Source organism: Phyllostomus discolor, chromosome 9, assembly GCF_004126475.2.
Source record: "Phyllostomus discolor isolate MPI-MPIP mPhyDis1 chromosome 9, mPhyDis1.pri.v3, whole genome shotgun sequence".
Taxonomy (NCBI): Eukaryota; Metazoa; Chordata; class Mammalia; order Chiroptera; family Phyllostomidae; genus Phyllostomus; species Phyllostomus discolor.
This window is the reverse complement of record NC_040911.2, coordinates 86,676,192-86,698,719: the sequence shown is the minus strand read 5'-3', so window position 1 is coordinate 86,698,719 and position 22,528 is coordinate 86,676,192. Positions and strand designations below refer to the sequence as shown.

At 37.8% G+C, this 22,528-nt stretch overlaps 1 protein-coding gene across 9 annotated transcripts in view; it reads left to right on the top strand.

Annotated features, from left to right (window-relative positions):
* Window positions 1–22,528, top strand: part of NCOA6 (nuclear receptor coactivator 6) — an 88,186-nt gene that overhangs the window by 510 nt on the left and 65,148 nt on the right. Inside the window, exon 2 of one of the 9 annotated variants that reach the window (XM_028523916.2) lies at window positions 14,840–14,914. The exons of the other annotated variants lie outside the window; for them this stretch is intronic. The gene's annotated coding sequence lies outside the window, so the exon portion shown is untranslated. The remainder of the gene's footprint in view (window positions 1–14,839; window positions 14,915–22,528) is intronic. 9 annotated transcript variants of the gene reach the window in all.

Sequence of the window (22,528 nt, the reverse complement as noted above, 5' to 3'; positions counted from 1 at the left end):
AGACAAGGGACATTGGTCCAAACGGAACCAGGGTCGGGGTCCGTGAAGCTTGGCGTGGCAAGACCTGGAGCTGGGTTAGACTATGGGCAGTGTTCAGGACCCCAGAGCCGGTAGACTCCGGAGGAGCGTGGGGCCCGAGCTCAGGCTGTCAGGACTGTGGCAGTTCTTTGGGCGGAGAGGAAGGGGTTGCTTAGAAATGGGGGCTCTTTGGGTATCAGATTGGGGCAGTCATCAGAGTCGCGGGGCTGAATTGTAAGACCGTATAACTCATAAGTGCCCCCAGGATCCTCCATTCCTTTATTGGGGGAGCAACATAAAAAGGGAAGGGATTGATAAGAGAAAAAAGAGGGACTGAGGTTTGGGTGCAGGAACTGGCCAGCAAAACGGGTGCAAGAGAATGGAACTGGTTGGCAAAAAGAAAGAGCGAGTCTCGTCTCCATCCACTTAGGGAGTTTGTGTGTGTCTTTAAAAGGAGGGACCGGGCTGTTTGTGGGCGGTGACCCAACGTGTCTTCCCAGGAAGGGGACAGCCCACTGTTTTAAGAGCAGGGTCACCTGGGAGGTCATCAGAAAGGCACTATTGAATCCAGCAAGAATAGTGAAGGAGTGAGTGTGTAGAAAATACAAAGGTCTTAGAGATCCTGTAGCAAGTTCAGGTGATTTTTATCTGAGACATATATAGAAAGGTGACGTTGACTTCTCAAGATCTTAAAAGTTAGTGTCAGGGGGGCTACTGGCACTCAGATCCGCTGCCTCATTCAACACACTGCCTTAGAAGAATTTGCTAGCAGGCAGAAAAATGTTAAGAAGTCAGACATAGCAGCTTATGTCAAAGAACTATTTATTTTGTTTCTGTTAGTAAGTTTGTCAGTTCAGAGGCTGAGGGGGATACAAAAAGTATAGGTAACCAGCTATTTGATAATTTCCAGCCGACTTCCATTTGTGGAAAGAAGTTATCTTCAGGAACCTTTTGACTCTAACTTTTTAGAGTTTTAAGAAATGCTCCTTCATTGTAGGTGTTTATTATACAGCAAAGGCACATAAAAAGCCTTTTTTAAAAAGTGGGTAGTGGTAGACACCCAGGATCTCTATCATGATCAAACTTCAGTTAGAGAGAATTGAAAGTTCAAATGGGCTGTGGGAGAGTTCTGAGGGAAAACTGCAAATCAGTCATGATAGAGTTCTAGGGCTCCCGGACAATCAAAAAGGACTTGATTTTTTAATTTACTGATTTTAGAGAGGGGGAAGAGAAACATAAATTTGTTCCACTTATTAATGAATTCATTAGTTGATTCTTGTATTTGCCCTCATCACCCACAACCTAATCAACTGAGCTACCCTGCCAGGGCCAAAAAGAACTTTCAACAAAAATGTTATGAGGATGTTCATAACAATAAGATTTTCGATATATATTCAATATGTATATGTATACCGTATGTATATAAAGCAACATGATTCATTTGTTCCAGGTCTTTGTAACTCAGGAAGGCCCAACTTTGTGCCATGGGCCCTGCTAACATCTAGTGAAGCTTATGTATTTTTAATAACATAAAACAGAATACATTTAATCACAAAGAAAACCAATTATATTGAAATATAGTAGTTATTTTTTTAAAGATTTTATTTATTTATTTTTAGAGAGGGAAGGGAGGGAGAAAGAGAGAGAGAAGCATCGATGTGCGGTTGCTGGGGGCCGTGGCCTGCAACCCAGGCATGTGCCCTGACTGGGAATTGAACCTGCAATGCTTTGGTTCGCAGCCCGTGCTCAATCCACTGAGCTATGCCAGCCAGGGCAGTAGTTATTTTTTATTGATTTTAGAGCGAGCAAGAGAGAGACAGAATTTATTTTCTTTTTTTGTGTATGTTTAAATATTTTATTTATTTATTTTTAGAGAGAGAGGAAGGGAGGAAGAGAGGGAGAGAAACATTTATGTGTGAAAGAGAAATATTGATCTGTTGCCTCTGGCACACCCGTCAGCTGGGGACCCAGCAACCCAGGCATGTGCCCTGACTGGGAATTGAACCAGCGACCCTCCAGTTTGTGGGATGGCACCCAACCCACTGAGCCACACCAGCCAGGGCAGAATTTATTTTCTTAGTCAAGTTCATGGGTCCCTCACCCCTGAATTCTGTCTGTGGCCTCCTGTCTATGAAACCCAGATTAAGAAACCCTACCCCTACCACAAAGTATTTCTTCCATTCAACATACATTTACTGTGTGCTAGATGTCAACTGCATGTCAAGCATTATGGTAAGCTTTGAGGATTCAAAGGACTTTAGGGCAGTGTCTTTTCACTTTGGATATTTTGTCCCATGAGAGAAGCAGACATGTAAACAATGGTAAATACCAGAGGAGAGTTAATCAATGGTTGTATGGACACAGAAGTGGGCATGTGTCTGCTCTAGGAACCAGGGAAAGTTTTGTGAAAGGATGCCATGAAATGTGAAAGAGTTTGCTAGATGGAAAGTTGGAGAGAAAAGTATTCCAGCAGACTCATGCATTTTTAGGGAATGTGATTGAATGTGGCCAGAGAGTGTGTGTGTGTGTGTGTGTGTGTGTGAGAGAGAGAGAGAGAGAGAGAGGGAGAGAGAGAGAGAGAGGAGGGAGGGAGGAGAAGGAAGAATGAAGAATGAGACAGGGAAGGCTGATTAGAATATGGTTGTGAAGGACCTTACTAAGGAGTTTGGACTGAATCCTTAGCTGATAGGAGGCATTTTCAAGGTCTTCGAAGAGGGGGCTGTAGATGAGATTTAATTTTTAGGAGACAAATGAATGTTTAGTAGGAGGGTGAACTGGAGAGCAGGGAAGAAGTAATGAGGACTTGAACTAAGGCAGAGACTTGGAGCATTGAACAACATTAGAATTTGCAGGTGTTGATAATTGATATTGTAAATGGTGAGAGAATGTTTTAGATTTCTAGTTTGTAATGGTGGCTGTCAAAGAGGTTAAATAGATGAAAGGAAAATGAGGTGAGAATTGTCGCAGATAATAAGGGAGAAGATGTTTTTTGTCAGAGTAATTGACTTTTGGAAACCATTGCAAAACTGTTGAATGTGTAGTTTTTGCTTCAGGAAATTAGAGGTGTCAGGAGACATAAAAGTCAGGGAAATATAGGGGAAATATTCCTAGAGTGTAGGGAAATCACAGCTGTCTGTGGCAGGGGTCCACAAGCTATGGCCCATAGGTCAAATCTGGCCTGCCACCTATTTATGTAAAGTTTTATTGGAACACTAGCACACTTACTCATTAACATATTGTCTTTGGCTGCTGTCACACTACCAATGGCAGAGTTGAGTGTTGTGACAGAATATGTAGCTTACAAAGCTGAAAATATTTACTATGTGGCCCTTAACAAAGATATTTGCTAGTCCCTGATCTGTGTGTGTCCTAATGTTGGGTGTTCAACTTCTGTTTAGCATTCTAGTTTCTATATTATGGAGAATAACCGTTTTGGCTCTGTCCTCTGTCCTTCTGGCCAGGTCCCGCGTGCTCTCTGTACCAGCAGCATGACATAGACCCCTGAATATTTTATATCTGTCAGAGACACCAAGGTCTGCTGTTCTCAGTTCTGCTGTGTGGCGACTATGGTAATACCAGATTTTTACAGCTTAGACCATACTGGGGCTTGTTTTGCCATTTTTCTATTTTGGGTTGTGTTTTTCAAAAGATTTCTTTATATTTTCTGATTGTTAATCCTTTGTTGGTTATATATATTAAAGATACCATTTTCCATTTTGTTGTTAATCTTTTAAATCTTTTTAAGTTGTCTTTTGTTAAAAAGAAACTCTGAATTTTAATAAAGTCAAGTTTATTGGTGTATCCCCCTGTCAAGATTTTGAGGTTATTCTTTATACTATCTTCTTGAATCCATACTGACTTGTCTTTGATGTTTAGATCACTAATCCATCTGGAATAGACTCTTGTGTGTGGTTTCAGATATGGTCTGGTTTCATATTTTTTCCCTATGTACAATTAATTATCCCAGCACCATTTATTGAATGGCTTTTGTTTTCAAATTGTGAGTTCTTTTGGTGGACTCTGAGGTCCTAATCCTAGCTCCACTGCTTGCTAATTTGTGACCTTGGTCAAGTTGCCTCAGTTTCCTGATCTTTAAACTAGGATAATAGTATTTAACTCATAGGGTTGTCGTGAAGATTAAGTGAGTTAGTTCATATATCTAGGACAGTGTGGCACCTAGAAATTGCTCAACAATGTTATCTGTTATTTAGCATTATTGTTTATATCTGATTCCTAGCAGTAAGCACAGAGGAGAGGCTTGATATGCTCAACACAATTGTAGAATTAGTTTGGTTTTCAGGACAATACAGAATGGTTGAGAGCTAGGCTAAGGGTTGCAGGAGATGCTTCCAGGTTGTCTTGGTTTTAGGTGCTTCCTTAGACTGTCGGCTGAGATGGAACTCCTCCCACCCTAACACTTATTTTATAGAGAACTTCAGCAGTGGATGCAAACTGGCAGCCTGTGTTTGGATTTGATGTGCAGATACCTTTTGTTTGGCTCATACAATATATTTTTTAAGATTTTACTTATTTATTTTTAGAGAGAGGGGAAGGAAGGGGAAAGAAAGGGAGAGAAACATTGATGTGTGAGAGGTATATTGACTGGTTGCCTCTCACAGCTCCCAACTGGGGACCTGGCCTGCAACCCTGACCAGGGAATCAGGAATCGAACCCAGGACCTTTTGGTTTGTAGGCTAGCGCTCAGTCCACTGAGCCACACCAGCTAGGGCTCATACAGTATTTTTAGTGTCTTAAAAGTTTATATAAATTTCAGAGTTTCTAACATCTTGAAAAATTAAAAGATCTTTCAACACCAAGCCCACATTCTCTGATAGCAATACTATAAAAGCTGAAGCTTGTAGGTGGATATGTATTTCCTGGTTTCCTTCATGATCCTCATACTCACTTGATTTGCACATTTACTTTTATCACCCTGTAGGCATTTGAATTCTGGTTCTTACTGAGGTTGTAAATATTATCTCTCCTAAACCAATAAATGACATATGGGGATAGGGTCAGGACAGAAATTTGACAGATGAGTTTGTGGGCAGGAAAAAACTAAAACCTGTTTCTAAGGCTGACTCATACTTGATCATAATGAATAAAATAATTGAAATTAAAAGATGAGGTGAAATTTAGTACAAATCACTGAGTATTTAGGCATCTACTATGTGCTGGGTACTACATTAGAAATTACCACATTAGTAATAGAAGAAAATTAGCTGGTCAGCTTTATGAAATACTACAGAAGAGGTCTCTTTACTTATGACGTAGAGCTGTTTTCCAAGAGAGCAGTTGGATGAGAGGTAGGAAATATAGGAATTCATTCATTTGTCAAAACTTTATTGAGCCCTACCATGTACATTTGGTCAGGACTCTGTAGGATGTGAGGATGAGTCTAGCCAGGGTTTAAGCGTCATGTGGATTCTGTGTAAAGTGTGATGGATCTGGGACATCATAGGATGGTACCTGGAAGAGGTAGTCTTTGAGTGGGGCTGCCAAGAATGGTTAGGATCATAACACTTGGAGATGAGGCAGGATTTTGCAGGCTGAGTGAAGGTATGATTGTAGAGACGGATGTTTAGGAAAGAGTAGAGAGTCCAGTTTGGCTGGAGAACAACGTTATAACAGGGCTGCTGTTAAGAGTTAAGGCTAGAAATTGAGATTGAACAATAGCAGCAGTAATAATAGTAGAAGGCCACATTTTTACTTGCATACTATTTGCCAGATAATGTGCCAAGCATTTTTATAGTAGTATTTCATTTAAACCACACAATTACCCTGTGAGATAGACACTACTTTTATTTTTATTTTTTTTTTTTTACAAATAAAGAGACTGAGGCACAGAGCTAACAATTTAAAAAAAGTTTTTATTCATTTTTAGACAGAGGGGAAGAGAGGGAGAGAAACATCGATGAGAAACATCGATGTGTGGTTGCCTCTCATGCATCCCCCACCAGGGACCTGGCCTGCAACCCAGGCATGTAGCCTGACTGAGAATTGAACTGGTGACCCCTTGGTTCACAGGCTGATGTTCAGTCCACTGAGCCACACCAGCAAGGGCAGAATAGAGCTACCAATAGGTGGAGAAAGAACTTGAGTACAGGCAGTCCAAAGCTTGTCGTCTTAGTTTCTGGGTGCTATACGACTGAATAATGAAAGGCTTTGAATCCCTTTAGGTTTCAAGCTAGGAAGTGTGGACTTAATTGACTAAGTAATGAGGAGTCCTCAATAGTTTTTAGCCATGTGGTAACATAATTAAAGCTGTATATTAGGAAAGTAAGCTTGGCCATGAAGTGTAAGGAACAGCATGGGAAGAAAGGAGAGATATGGAATGAGTTTGCTCGCCCACTCCTCACTAGATTGAGTGCTCCGTGAGGGCTGGGCTTGTGTCTGCTCCTCCCTCCTTGTGGCCCTAATGTCTGCCTAGTGTGTTATCTTGTACATTTATTTATTTTTAAAAATTTAATCTTTTTGTGTCTCATCTTATTCTAAAAAGGCAAGGTGGATGCTTATGAGCTCAATAAACATTTGCTGAGTTAATTAATAAATGAGTAGAGATATATAAATATGTACATAAAGGGACTACTAGGACTTTGTTAGAGGGAGTAATGCAGCCCTAGAATTTGGTGATAAACTATATTTTATATAAACCCTATAAAGCAAAAAATCAGAACCAACGTCATCTTTAACTTGTGAAGAATTGTATAGACTATTGATGATCAATTAATGTTAAGTATGTCAGTTAAAAAGCTGAACTCATAGAAACAGTAGAATGGTGGTTACTGGGAGCTGGGAGGTGTGGAAAATGGGGAGGTGTTGGTCAAAGGGCACAAACTTCCAGTTATAAGGTGAATAAGTTCTGGGGACGTAATGTACAACATAGTGACTAGAGCTAACAATACTATATTAAACAGTTGAAAGTTGTTAAGAGAGTGTATCTTAAATGTTCTCAGCACACACAAAAAGTAATTATGTGAGGTGATAGATGTGCTAACTAACCTTATTGTTGCATTTGTTATATATTTTTCAATATATACATGTATCTATCTTGTACACCTTAATTAATGTATACAACTTATGTTTATTATATTTCAATAAAGCTGGGAAAAAACAATGTCAGTTAATGATTCTCAAATTCAGAGAGCATTTATACTTCAAATAGGTATTTAGGTTTATATTTAGCATTAAGCAGATGCAAATTCCCCCCACCCTCACACCCACCCCACACACACAAGAAGACAACAAAAGTTCTTATTAAACAGCTCCTTTACTGATACTGAACCATTGAATATAGAACTGATTATTAGTTCCATAGTATTGTTTATGTACATATTCTAAAGATCAGACAGCAGCTGTCTCTCACAGGAAGAAATAGTTGCAAATTTGTGAATCAAATTCCTGTTTTGGATTTTTACTGAGGGAAATTACTCATTAGATTAAGTCCCTTTCCATAATTTTAAATGTTATATGGAAGTAAGGTTGTTTCTTCAATAAAATACAGACTTAAAAAAATTCATACATTTGGAGAAATTCACAGACACTGTGGTTAATACCAAATAATCAGTGAAAGTGGGAAGATAGGTAAACCATCATCTGACTAGACTCAATAGAGACAGCTTAGTATACCTTACATAATGAATTTGTTAAACATTCTCATTATGGATATTAGTTAACAACAGTCTGTGCATACACATGCATGCATATATCAATGTGAAATATATTGATAGAACTAATGTAATTAAAGTTGAATCTAGGAATACTTCCTAAAGAAAATGAGCATTTGAGTTCTTTTAGGTTGTGTTACTCTTCAGTGAATGAAAAGATGATTCATTCAGACACATTGAGATTAGAATAAGTGTGAAGAATTTAATTAGTATAGTCAGTATATGTTGACTGCCTACCAGCATTGAAAGATGTATACAGTTGATGAGTAATTAGTTTCTGCCTCTCAGTAAACTCATTCATCTGGGGAAGTGATGTGAACATAAATAAAAAGAAGGGAAACCATGGTTTAAATGAGATGGTAAGTGCTATGGGAATTCAGAAGAGAGAGAACACTTCAACTTGAGGATCAGGGCAGGCTTCATGGAAAAGGTGGTGTATTACCTTCCTAGGTGTGGTTACAAACTGGATGACTTAAAACAAAAATTTATGTGGGGGAAGAGGGAGTACAGAGGGGATAAATGGTGATGGAAAAAGACAAAATAAAATGAAATTAATCTCTGGCAGTTCTTGAAGCTAGAACCTGAATTCAGGATTTCAGCAGGGTCATGTTCCCTCTGAGACTTGGAGTAGAATCCTTCCTTGCCTCTTCCTAGCTTCCATCAGTGTTTCTTGGTCTGCAGCTGTATCACTTTACTCTCTGCCTCTGTTGTCACATGGCGTTTTCCCTATATGTCTCCAAACTTCCCTCTTCTTGTAGGAATACCAGTCATATTGGAGTAAGGGCTTACCCAACTCCAGTATGACCTCCTCTTCACTATTTACCATATTTTGCTGTGTATAATACAGTTGTGTGTGGTTTTTTTTGCCTAAATTTTTGAGGGGAAAAATAAGGATGCTCATTATACATGGTATAATGATTACATACTATGGGTATAATAATCCTGTGTATAATGTGCACAGAAACATGGGTGTGCATTATATAGGGCAAAAACAGTACATCTGCAGTGACACTACTTCCAAATCAGGTCACGTTCTGTGGTGCTGGGGGATTAGGATTTATATCAATATATCTTTTGTGGGAACACAATTCAATTAATAACAGATGACATGATAAAGGGATATTAAATTAAAATGTAGTAAATAGGCCCTGGCCAGGTAGTTCAGTTGGTTGGAACATCCCGTACACAAAAAGGTTGTAGGTTCGATTTGTGGTCAAGGTGTATACAAAAGGTAAACCAGGTAATGTTTCTCTGTCACGTTGAAGTTTCTCTCTGTCTCTGTCTCTGTCTCTCTCCTCTGTCTTTCCCTCCCTTTCTCTCTAAAATCAATAAAAACATATCCTTGAATGAGGATTTAAAAAAATAAAATTTACTAAATAAAAGGAAGGGTAAGATTGCAACAAGGAGGGAAGAACCAAAGGGAATGATGGACATAGGAAAGTATAAGGAATATTTAGGAAATGAAATAGTGAGAAGTGAGGTTTGCTGGTATGTTGAAGGGTTGTGGGGAGAGAAATCCAGAGTAGTTTCTTGGGGCCCTAAATGGCAGATCTGGGACATTTGAATAGTTCTGAGTAGGTGGTGTGTGGGAGCAAGACAGCACTGTAGAATTTTGAAATGGTGGATAACTGATTCAAGCTTTGAACAACCAATTCAAGCTTTAGGGAGATTCTGTGATCAGGATTGTGGATAAGTAGACTACTTGAGGAAAAACAGATGGTTGATGATATAGCACACCCAGCTTCCCTCATTTGCCTATGCCAGTAACTTTTCATCAGTCAAGAAATCCCTCTTAGGAAAAAATCAACACCAAAAATAAAACAACAGAAACCATGACAACAAACTGAGGGTTTTTATTAGCCTCTTAGTCATCTATGAGCATTGAGATAGATCAGCTTTTTAGGGTCTCTATTCAAAAGCCTGTCCATGGATATCAGTAATAATAGTCATGTTGTTCTACATTTTCTTTCACCCTTTTTCTCAAAATCACCTTTTTTCCATCCTATTTTTTATGTCTTAATTTTTCTCTGAACCGTTTCAGTTTTTTCATATCTTTTTAAAACATCTGACTAAAGGTAAAAATTGAGGAAGATTATGTACAATATAAGTCAATGGTACTCTTTTTTTCTGTCCTTTTAATGATAGTTGACCTTTTATCGACAATAGGACTGTATTCAAATTGTGAATTCTCATTCAGATCATGGTCAACAGTAGTCCTGAGGTGCTTTTTCTTACTTGTGCCTACGCACAAGTAAGAAAGTAAGAATCAGTAAGTTTTTCCTGATTCTTTATTTTCATTGTTCATATTTTCTCTGAGAACATGTGTCCTCGTGAAATTTTTAAAATTATATTTAAATATCACATATATATACATAACTTCCTAGTCATTATCATATACATATAACCTTTACAAGTTTAATTTATATAGTTTTTTTATAGACTTATTTCATTTGGCAATATATTCATGCACCTTTCCACTTGTCTATATAGTTACCTTTTTTTTAATGCTAATATCTTTTTAAAAATTTTACCATGAAGACTTTTTTTTTTAAGATTTTATTTATTTATTTTTAGAGAAGAGAGGGAGATAGACAGAGAAACGTCAATGTGTGGTTGCTGGGGGTCATGGCCTGCAACCCAGGCATGTACCCTGACTGGGAATCGAACCTGTGACACTTTGGTTCACAGCCCGTGCTCAATCCACTGAGCTATGCCAGCTAGGGCTGTAGTTGTCATTTTTAATGGATACATAATAACCAATGTTTAGATACTTTTTGGTTATTTTGGATTTGGGTAATTGCCAGTTTGTTTTTATTTTGGGTTTGCAATTCTAAATTGTACTGCTGTGACATCTCTTTATAAATTTTTTTCTCTATTTTTTTCGTAGAGTGTTTTCTTTGAAATGATTCAATTGGGTCTAAGTATTTAACCATATTGTCAAAGTATTCTTTAGAGCACCTACCAGTTTATATTGCCACTAACCACTAGCTAATATTAGATGTCACATTTTTTTCTTCCAGTATAATAGTGGTAGCTCACAGTTTTTGGCGGGGGGTGATATTTTAAAGTTTTAATATAGAAATTTTAAACATACAGAAAAACTCACCCAGAAATAGTATAATGAACACCCTTTTACCCATTGCCTGTATTTAGCATGCTGCCATATGCTTAGTAATATATTAATTATGTTAAACCTTTTTAAAAAACTCTTCACCTGAGGATATGTTTTATTGATTTTAGAAAGAGAGGAAGGGGGCTGGAGGAGAGCAAGAGAGAGAGAGAGAGAAGCATCGGTGTGAGAGAGACACAGGTTGCGTCCCCTATGCACCCCGACCAGGGATCAAATGATCAAATCCGCAACCTAGGTATGTGTCCTGACTGGGAATCAAAACTGCAACCTCTTGGTGTATAGGACGACACTCCAACCAAACCCACCTGGTCAGGGCTGTTAAATCTTTTTAAAATAATGCCATCATGATAGTATGCCTTTAGATATTTTTATTTTATTTTATTTTATTTTATTTTATTTTATTTGGAGGGGTTCTACTTTTTTATTTACTTGCTATTAATTCTTTTTTTAAGCTGTTCAGTTACAGTAGTCCTCATTTTCCCCCTATTATTCTCCCCTGCCCTACCCACCCCCCACCTTAAAATCCATCTCTTACAAATAAGAACATTTTCCTACGTAGTCACAGTACCATTCACATACCTAACAAAATTACTGGCAATTCCTTAATATTACCTAACATCAAGTGGTATTAAGTTTCTCCAATTATTTCCAAAATGTTCAAAGTGGAATCAAATTAAGTACCATGCATTTCATGTGCATGTTGTTATTTTTGTAGTTCTTTAAAAACTTGTAACAATTCCCATTTGCTCCCTCGCCTTTTTTCCCCCCATGGCACTGAGACCAGAGCAGTTTTGTTGTTGAATTTGTCACTTCTGGATTTGTCTGTTTTCTTTGTGGTATTTAACTTGTTTATTCTTTGTATTTCCCTAAACTGAAAGGTTTTAAGACTTCATTATATTCTAGTTAAACATTTTGGCAAAGATAATAAATATTCTCCACATTGTATGATATTACAAGGTACATAAATGTCAGGTTTTCCCACTATTGATGGTAATTTCAGTCACGGTTCAAATTGTGACTGCCAGATCTTTCCGTTGTGAAGTTGCATTTATTCTCTTTGTAACCTGCAAATAAATAAATACACATACACATACTTATCATTGATGAACATTTTTTAAATCTCGTTTTATCTAATTTTCATATGATATGACCATTTGTTTAGTGAAGATTTGGTATTTTCCTTTCAAGTGTTTGTACTATGCATTTTAAAATTTTACTCAGTGAAAAAATTGGTGCATTGTTATAAAAGATAAATGTAAAGTTTCAAAATATAGTGAAAATAAAATATAATTTAACCAAAAAAATGCAGATTGTAATATATATAATGGGACATTTCTTTAAGAGGATCTCATGATGCTTTTTTGTTTTTTAAAGATTTTATTTATTTATTTTTAGAGAGAGGAAGGGAAGGAGAAAGCGAGGAAGAGAAATAATGATGTGTGGGAGATACATCAATCAGCTGCCTCTCTCATGCTCCCAACTGGGGCCCAGGCTGCAACCCAGGCATGTGCCCTGACTGGGAATTGAACCAGCAACCTTTTGGTTCACAGGCTGGCACTCAGTCCAGTGAGCCACCCCAGCCAGGGCTCTAGTTTCTTTAAAATGAAGTATTTCGCTTGTAGAGAAGTGTCACATAGGAAGTTTCCCTACTACTAAGAAATTTTGGACAAATTGTTGACTTGAACCTTAATTTTTCCATTTGTTCCATGAGGGTATTGGACCTAATTATTGCCAAGGTCTCTCTAGTTCTTACTCTGCTCAGATTCTTGTCATGGTATTTTTAGAGAATTTTATTCCTAGATTGTAGGATTTGGTTAGCTTTTCACATGAGATCGGGTACATTCAGGGTGGTATGGCCGTAGATAAGATTGGTCAACTTTTCAATGTCATTTGTATATTTAGAGCATGAATTAAAAGACTGATGCTCCAAACGTATTATTATTATTTTTACTGTAGCTTTATGGTTGAAAGAACATGGTGGTGTTTATAATTAGAACATGATGTATCCCTGGCTGGTGTGGCTCAGTGGACTGAGTGCTGACCTGCAAAACGAAAGGTTGCAGGTTTGATTCCAGGTAGGGGCAAATGCCTGGGTTGTGTCCAGGTTCCTCAGTTGGGAGCATGCAAGAGGCAGCCAATTGATGTATCTCTCACACATTGATGTTTCTCTTTCTCTTTTTCTCCCTTCCTTCCCCTCTCTCTAAAAAGTAAATAAAATCTTTTTTAAAAAGAACATGATATATTAAGTAGTTTTTCTCTAAATTTTACTTTATCCACCTACTATGATGTATAACAAGAAGGGAAAAATCTCATTGAGCCTCCGATTTATTCTTTTGGCTTACAATGTGCATAATTAAGTTATTAACTATATCTGTGTTAGGATGAGTACTAGTTTTAGGAATCTAAAATTTCATATTTTACTAACTTATCTTTTGTTTCTTACACTGATATGTCAGAATTGAAGTTTAAGAGTTAATTTTATTAATATTTCTTAATTTCTTAAGCTGTCTGTTATCACAACCAAGAGTAAACCAGTGTTGTTACAGTATTGAAATGCCAATATCATTGACAGTCATTTTACTGATTCTTTAGGAAACTAAATTCCTATGATGAGGCTGAAGATTTACATATATTTTTCCTTGGAGCACTGGACTTGGGAACAGGAAGCATGTACTGGTTTTATAAGAACCTCACGAGAGGGCATAGGGAGGGTAAGATAGGGTCTTACTTTAGTTGTCATGTGGCAGATTGTCTTTGATAGTCCACAGTTAGCTGTTTATTCAGGTACTTGAAATGCCTTATTAATTATCCTGAAACAGTTAAGGCTGTGTGGTTAAAGGCCAACTTAATTTCTTAAGTAATGTAAGTATAATATCTAGACTTTCGTTTATAAGGTAGATGATGTAGGAATTCTAGGATGAAAGCATATAAAATAATAATTAACATTTTTGATAAATAGTTCTTGAATTTTCTTAAACCTAGAAGGAACTTTAGATTCTCTTTAGCTCTAGCTTAATGATTCATCCTCTCATTTTATAATTTAGGAATCTTAGGCCCAGAGAGATTGTGTCCTTCCCTAAATCATACAACAGCTTTATGGAAAGGTCATGACTAGAACTCAAGGCACACCCTACTATGCTCAACCTAGCTCTCTATTCTGTTACCTTGTTTCATTATTATGAATAATGCTTGTCTGTTCTCAAGATACACTCAGTTGATTTTACTGCTAATAACTTGACATTTGTATGAAAACAGTTTAAAAAGTGAACATCGAGGTTAGGAAATGATTGCATATGCATTTGGCTTTGTTTAATTTCCTTACATGAATGGTGCAGCAGCTGTGATGGTGCACAGTTGTGAAGCCAGGACATCTGTGTTTTGCATTTATGTGTCTGCTTGTTTGTTTTTGTTTTACAGTTGTCATTTGTAATAAATTTTTTAAGAAAATAAGTAAATGTTGAATGAAAAAATATAATCAGCATATTTATAATTTTACAACAGAAAGAGCAGGAAAGTGACAAGACTAAGTCTATAGCTAACTACATATGTGATGTAGGGCAAATCATGTAACCCCTGTGGGACTCTGTTTCAGCTCCCTATTTAATTAGAATCTTTCAGGGGTTCTCTCCAGGACAAATGAATTGATTTTTAAATATTTGTTAATCGAAATGTGACATGCATAATGTGAAATGCACAAATCATAAGGATACTGAATTATAAAATGAGCACCCTAGTGTAATCACTACTGATGTATTTTGAAAAATATCCTTGATGATTATGATAAGCTTTCCTTATTCAAACAAACAAACAAACAAACAAACAAACAAGAAAACCCTGGACTTGAGACTATAGATACTCTCATGTCTTTACTACTCTTTCTAGAGTGAAATTAGCAGAAATAGTGGTAGAGAGAATGAATTTGGGCAGTCATGAAAATTTTACCTTGAAGAGGTTTATTGCACTTACATGTTTAGTCTTCTGATGTTTCTCTTCTTCCTCTTTGCCCTTTTTCCTTTCTGTCTAGGTCCTGGATAGAATGGAGAGGGGTCCTACTGAACCTCTAACTATCTTTTCTGAGAGTGGTCAGAGTTCTTAACAGGTCTGTTGATTCTATGACTACAAATGCAAGTTTGATTTATAAAAGACTTGGTATCTACTTAAACAAAGGACTGAATTAAAAAGAGATTTTTACTTTTAAATAAAAAAAGACCTTTTGATCTCAGTGTCTGTAGAATATTTTACTTTGGCCAGCTGCATTTGGCCTGTGGATTGGACCGAAAGTGACTAAGGTCTGCATAGTAGAAAAGCAGTTGTTAAGTTATGTCTTTATCAGTTCTGTTGGAAATATGTAATATGGAAGAATTCTTTATTGATTACATGGAAAGTACCAAGAAAAGGTGAATATTTTATTTGTCCATGATTCTGGATGGGATTGGAGTCATGGATAAATCCAAGAAGGAGAATAATTATTTATTTGGTGTCCTCTTTCTGATGCTCTTAGAATTCATACCATTGAAAAAAATTAAAAGTACCTTGCAAGTCTCTGATTCAGAGAAGGGCAAGTGTATATAGTTGGTTTTGGGGTTTTTTCATTCATCTACCCATCTCATTACCATGAATGAACTTTATCATTAACCAGACATAAAAACTCTAGCTTATTGGTTTCCCAAACCTTTCTTCACACTCGAGTCACCTATGGGGCTTGGCAAGTTACTAATGTCTTTATTTCCCTACCGCCCCCTGCCCCACACACACACACTCCTACATTGGGGTTTTGTTATTTAATTGGCCTGAGCTTTGGAATTTTCATTTATGTTTCAAAAGGTTTTGCTTATGTATTTATTTTTTTTAGATAGGGGAGGGAGAAACAGAGAGGTTAACATCTATCAGTTGCCTCTTGCATGCCCCCAACTGGAGACCTGGCCCACAACCCAGACATGTGCCCTGACCTGGGATTGAACCAAGGACCTTTCAGTTTGCAGGATGACCCCCAGCAACCCGCTGAGCCACACTAGTCAGGGCTGCTTTAGAATTTTTAAAAGATGGTTAGGTAATTCCAGAGTGCAGACAAGTTTGGAACCTCTGCTCTAGCTGCTTAAAGCAGATCTGGCCACTATGCAACTTAACTTTTTTTTGCACAAATATTTAGATAAATATATAAATAAGGGGATAAATATTGTGATTTAAGAATCCTGTGCTTTATACCTAAGTTGTTACTAGAGTGGAAGCTCCATAAAAGCAAGTACCATGTCTGTATTTTCTTTACCATTGTATCTTTAGCATTTAGACCAATACCTGGCATATATCGCATACTTGAATAATTTGTTAAATGAGTGAATGAACCTATCAGTCTCTGGTGAGCTGAGAGTATGCTTTTACCTGATACTCGAGTGGTCTGAGATATCGAATGGGGTGGTATTGAAGAGCTCAGCCTCTATAATCTGACTACTGGGTCTCAAATCACGGCTTTGTCACTTACTAACTGTATGACCTTAAGCAACTTTTTTATCTGTGCCCCAACTTCCTCACTTGTAAAATGGGGGTTATAGAATCAATTTCATGAGTTTGTTGGGGATACAAATGAGTTAATAATGCAGAGCACTCAGAACAATGCCTGACACATAATAATGTTCTGTAAGTTTTAGCCGCTATAGAATTCAAGAAGCCCTGGTTTCTCTACAGTTTGGGTAATTTATTTGTAGAATACTGTTTAAGGACTAAGATAGGATAATAGAATCAGCTGCATTAAATGTAATTAAAACTTAACAAAAAAAGTGATTTTTTGTCAACTTAATGAGGTATGATTTACATATAGTAAACTGCATGCATTTGAAGTGAAACATGTTTTGATGAGTTTCAACCAATGTATTTATTAGTTTATAGTATGTCTTACGAAGTAACTGCCACAGTCAAGTACAGAAAATTTCCATTTCCCTAAAAAGTTTCTTTTTTCAAAGACTTTATTTATTTATTTTTAGAGATAGAGGAAGGGAGGGAGAAAGAGAGGGAAAGAGAAACAGACCTGTTGCCTCTCACGCGTCCCCAAATGGTGACCTGACCCGCAACCTAGGCTTGTGTCCTGACCTGAAATCAAACTGACAACCTTTTGGTTTTCAGTTTGGAGCTCAATCCACTGACCCACACCAGCCAGGGCCCTAAAAAGTTTCTTATACTCCTTCTCAGTCTGTCTCTCCCAACACCCCCACCTATACGATATTGCTTTGTATTTTTTAGAATTTTATATAAATACTTATACATTATATTCTTTTTTGTACTAGCTTTTATTCAGTGTAATGATTTTGATATTTATCCATGTTTGTTTATCCATTCACCAGTGGATTGTTCCAGTTTTGATAATTGTGAATAAAGCTACTACAAGCATTTTTGTACAAGTGTTTGTGTAGACATGTTTTTATTTATCTTAGGTAAATCCTTAGCAGTGGGATTGTTAGGTTATATGCTATAGTATCTAATTTTTTATTTCATTTAAAGATTTTATTTATTTATTTTTAGAGAGAAGGGAAGGAAGGAAGAAGGAGAGGGAGACAAATATCAATGTGCAAGAGATACATTGATTGACTGCCTCTAGCACGCCCCCAACTGGGGACCTAGCCCATAACTCGGGCATGTGTCCTGACTGAGATTCGAATGAGCGATCTTTGGGTTCGCAAGCCAGCATTCAATCCACTAAGCCACACCAGCCAGGCCAGTACCCCTAACTTATAAATTTCCAAATAATGTTAAAGGAAGTGAATATTCAGCAAGATTTCCAAGAAAGGTACATTTGGTTTTTATTTATTATTACTTTAAAAATTACTACAAATTTAGCAGCTTAATAAAACACACAATTTATTATGGCACATTTTCCATGGGTTAGGAATCTGGGTCCAGCTTAGGTGGGTCATCTGTTTCAGGGTCTCTTACAAGCAACAGTGAAGGTGTCAGAGAGGGTTGGAGTCTCCTCTCAATGCCTGACTAAAGAAGGAATTGCTTGCAAGCTCACTTGGTTGTTGGCAGAATTCACTTCCTCAAGGGATATTGGGTTTAAGGGCCTTGATTTCTCACTGGCTATTGGCTGCAGGCTATTCTCTGTTCCTTGCCATGTGGCCTCTCCAGCATGGCATGTGGAGAAGGCACTAGAGAGAGTCTTCCAGGGAGACAGTCTCAATCTCTTATAACCTAATTGTGGAAGTGACATCCCTTCACCTTTGCTGTATTTGATAGTTTAGAAGCAAGTCACTATCCCAGCCCACACTCAGAGAGAGGATATTACACAAAGGTATGAACACTAGGAGGCTGGAATAATTGGTGGTCATCTTAGAAGTCCATCTGTCACTGAAAGCATGGCTTAGTGCCAGGCTGGGACTACATAGGACACTGGGGAGAGGGGTGGGGAAAAGGTTAACATGTGAAATTTTCTTTACCTTCCCTCTATCAAACTGTGTCCCTTCTTTCTCTCTACCTTTCACATTAGCCTCTCCCCTTCAAGAACAAAGACATAAAGGTCATTCCCACAATGAGATTTTAATCTTGAGTAGTATTCTTTTTAGAGAGATTCAGTTAAGGGCTTCCTGTATCGTGTATTTTTTATCTATTTTTAAAAACATTTTGTTGTAGAAATTGAGGGAGATATAAAAGTAGAATACTATCATGAAACTCCTATGTACCTTTTCTCCCAGCTTCAACAGCTTATTTTCAGCTTTGGCACTATGGACATTCTGGGTTGGATAATTCTTTGTTTCAGAGACTGTCCTGTGCATTGTAGGATATTTAACAGCATCTCGGACCTCACTGAGCCATATTCCAAATATGGTAGGGATATACTGTATTTTATCCATTTACTAATTATAATGGCAATTTGGTTCGTTTCCCATTTGCTTTCAGTTCAAGGCTGTAATAAATAGAGTTGCTATTATCTTTCATAGGCTAGTCTTTGTGTAGACATATTTTCATTTATTTGGGGTAAATACCTGGAGGTGAGGTTGCTGGGTCCTATGATAAGTATATGCTTAACTTTATAAAAACCTAGATTATGCCTTTATATATTCCCACCAATGTTAGAGTTCCTGTTCTGTATCCTCGTTAACATTTAATATTATCATTCTTGTAAATTTTAGCCATTATGTTAGGTGTGTTATTTCTTTGTGGTCTTACATTTTTTGTTGTTATTTTATTTTCAGTTACAATTAACGTATAGTATTATATTAGTTTCATGTGTACAACAGTAATTAGACATTTATATAACTTGTAAAGGGATAGCCCTGGTAAGTCTAGTACCCATCTGACACCATACATAGTTATTACAGTATCATTGACTATATCCCCTATACTGTACTTTACATCCCCGTGACTATTTTTATAACCGGCAATTTGTACTTCTTAATCATTGTCACCTTTTTTTACTTATTCTCCCAACCCTCTCCCATATGGTGACCATCAATTTGTTCTCTGTATCTGTGCATTTGTTTCTGTTTTGTTTGGTCATTTATTTTGGTTTTTAGATTTAGCATATAAGTGAAATCACAATGGTATTTGTCTTTCTCTGTCTGACTTACTTTGCTTAACACAGGCAAGATTTCATTGTTTTTTAATCCTCACTCAAGGATATGCTCATTGATTTGAGCATAGAAATTTGAGCATTGATTTGAGCATTGATTTGAGAGAGAAAACATCTATGTGAGAGAGAAACATCAGTCAGTTGCCTTCCATACACACCCTAACTGGAGAATCAAACTTGTAGCCCAGGTATATGCCCCTGATCAGGGATCAGACCTACAACCTTTTGGTGTATGGGATGATGCTCCAACTAACAGAGCCACCTGTCCGGAGCCAAGATTTCACTCCTTTTTATGGCCAAATATTGTTCCATTATATATATCCATCCATCTATTGATGGACACTTAGATTACTTCCATATCTTGGCTGTTGTAAATAATGCTGCAATGAACATAGTGCATATATCTTTTTGAATTAGTGTTTTGGGTTTCTTCAGATAAGTGCTGGGTCGTATGGTAATTCTATTTTTTATTTTTTGTGGAACCTCCATACTGTTTTCCATAGTGGCTGCACTAGCAGTGCACAAGGATATCTCTACATCCTTGCCAATGCTTGTTTGTTGATGTACTGATGATAGCCATTCTGACCCATGTGAGGTAATTATCTCATTGTGTGTGTGTGTGTGTGTGTGTGTTTTAGATTTTATGCATTTATTATAGAGAGGGGAAGGGAGGGAGAAAGAGAGGGAGAGAAACATCAATGTGTGGTTGCCTCTCGCATGTCCCCTACCGGGGACCTGGCCTGCAACTCACACCTGTGCCCTAGACTGGGACTCAAACCAGTGACCCTTTGGTTCACAGTCTGGTACTCAGTCCACTGAACCACACCAGCTAGGGCTCATTGTGGTTTTAACTTTCATTTCCTCAATGATTAGTGATGTTGAGCATCTTTTTATATGTCTATTGGCCATGTATATGTACTCTTTGGAGAAATGTGTATTCAAGTCCTCTGCCCATTTTTTAATCAGATTGTTTGGGGGGTTTTTTGGTGTTAAGTTGCATGAGTTCATTATGTAGTTTGGATACTAACCCCATGTTGGATGTATCATTGGCCAAAATCTTTTCCCATCCAGTAGGTTGTCTTTTCATTTTGTTAGTGGTTTCCTTCACTGTGCAAAAACTTTTTGTTTTATATAATCCCATTTGTTTGTTTTTCTTTGTTTCCCTTATCCTAGGAAACATGTCCAAAAAACATTACTAAGAGCAATGTCAAAGAGTTTACTGCCTATGTTTTCTTCTAAGAGTTTCATGATTTCAGGTCTTAAATTTGTCTTTAATCCATTTTGAGTTTATTTTTGTATATAATGTAAGAAAGTGATCTAGTTTCATTTTTTTGTATGTCTGTCCAGTTTTCAAAACACCATTTATTGAAGAGACTGTATCTACCTCATTGTATTTCTTGCCTCCTTTGTCATAGATTAATTGAACATATAGGGCTTGTTTCTGGGTTCTCTATTGACATATGAGGTCTATCTGGAAAAAGTCCAGCCATTGTTAATATAACAAGAATGGTTTGCACAACATCGATGTAACCTGGCAGCCAAGGCAAGTGGACTGGAATGCGCATGTGTGAACAATGACAACTTGGCTATACTAGTCAATGGGGACGATAGATGCTGTTGAGTGAGCATGTGTGCTGTGTGGCCATGGCATTCAAAATGAGCTAGTAGAGAAATGAATTTCTAGCAATATTTAGAGACCCAATATTTTGCTTGATTTCACTTTTGGTAGCCTTCATTTGTTCCTTCATTTTGCAACCAAGCTCAGTCAGTACTGTGAGCATCCTGAATACCAGTGTTTTGAACTGTGCATCTGATAGGTTGACTATCTGTTTGTTACTTAGTTGCCTTTTTTCTGGATCTTTGATCTGTTCTTTCATTTGGGCCTTTTTTTCCTCTTGGTCTCCGGGTACCTGTTATGTAGTGAGGGGCAGAGCCTTAGGTATTTACCAGGGTGGGGCAACCCACATCACTGCCTTGTGATGGTGTATGTAGGGAAGGGGTCTGAGAGGGAACAGTGCCGTTCGCTCCTTGCTGATTTTTAGTCACTTCCCAGCTACCCACATGCAAATTGGGCTCTTCTGGTGCTGATTCTCGGGTGTGTGGGCTTGAGTATGTTCTAGAATCCTATGGGTTTCTCCTACGAACTCTCCTGTGGGCTGGGAGTTTCTCCTGCTGCCTCAGTCCCCGCAGGTGTTTTCAAAGGCTTTAAGGCTTTATTTCCCCACTGGAACCCTGGGTTGTGTGGTCTATCTCGCTCCCCAGTTGTTCCTCCCAGTTTATCTGCACTTGAATGTGGGACCGCCTGCTCCACCAGCTGCTGCCTTGCCTGCCCTGGTCCTCCAGGAGCTGCCTTGCCGAGAGTCCTCTCCACCTGGCTGCCTGTCTCTGTCCCTCTGACTGGTCTGGGTGAATGTTTCTTTAACTCCTTGGTTGTCAGACTTCCCATACAGTTCAATTTTCTGTCAGGTCTGGCTGGTTTTTGTTTTTAAATTTGTTGTTGTCCTTCTTTTAGTTGAGCAAGGAGGCACAGTGTGTCTACCTATGCCTCCATCTTGGCCGAAAGTCTCAGGCAAATTCTTAAAGTACATTTCTCTCCTAATTCAGATACCTCATCTAAAGGCAAACTAGCCCTGGCTGGTGTGGCTCGGTGGATTGAGCGCCAGCCTGTGAACCAAAGGGTCACCAGTTCAATTCCCAGTAAGGGCACATGCCTGGGAATTGAAGATCAAGTCCCCAGTAGGGGGCGTGTGAGCAGCAAGCACACATTGATGTTTCTCTTCCTCTCTTTCTTCCTCTCTCTAAAAATAAAATAAATAAATCTTAAAAATAACATAACAAAGGCAAACTAAATAGTGTATGAAAATTTGGTTCTAAACTTGAGCTGCATATTAGAATTACCTGGATAATGTTTAAATACCCAAAGTTCAGGCCACAGTGCAGACCTAGCATGACTCAGGCATTATTATTTTTTAAAGTTTCTCCAAATAATTATAATGTGTAACTAAGTTGAGAGTTGCCGAAGTTCTTTCAAAGCATATACTCATTTCATCTCAGGTATTCTGACTTCAGCCATTTTGGAGTAGTTAACACAATTCTAATTGGTGAGTGTTGGCCTGAAATAAACTGGGTCACTGGCTCTGATATTTCTGCTAATTA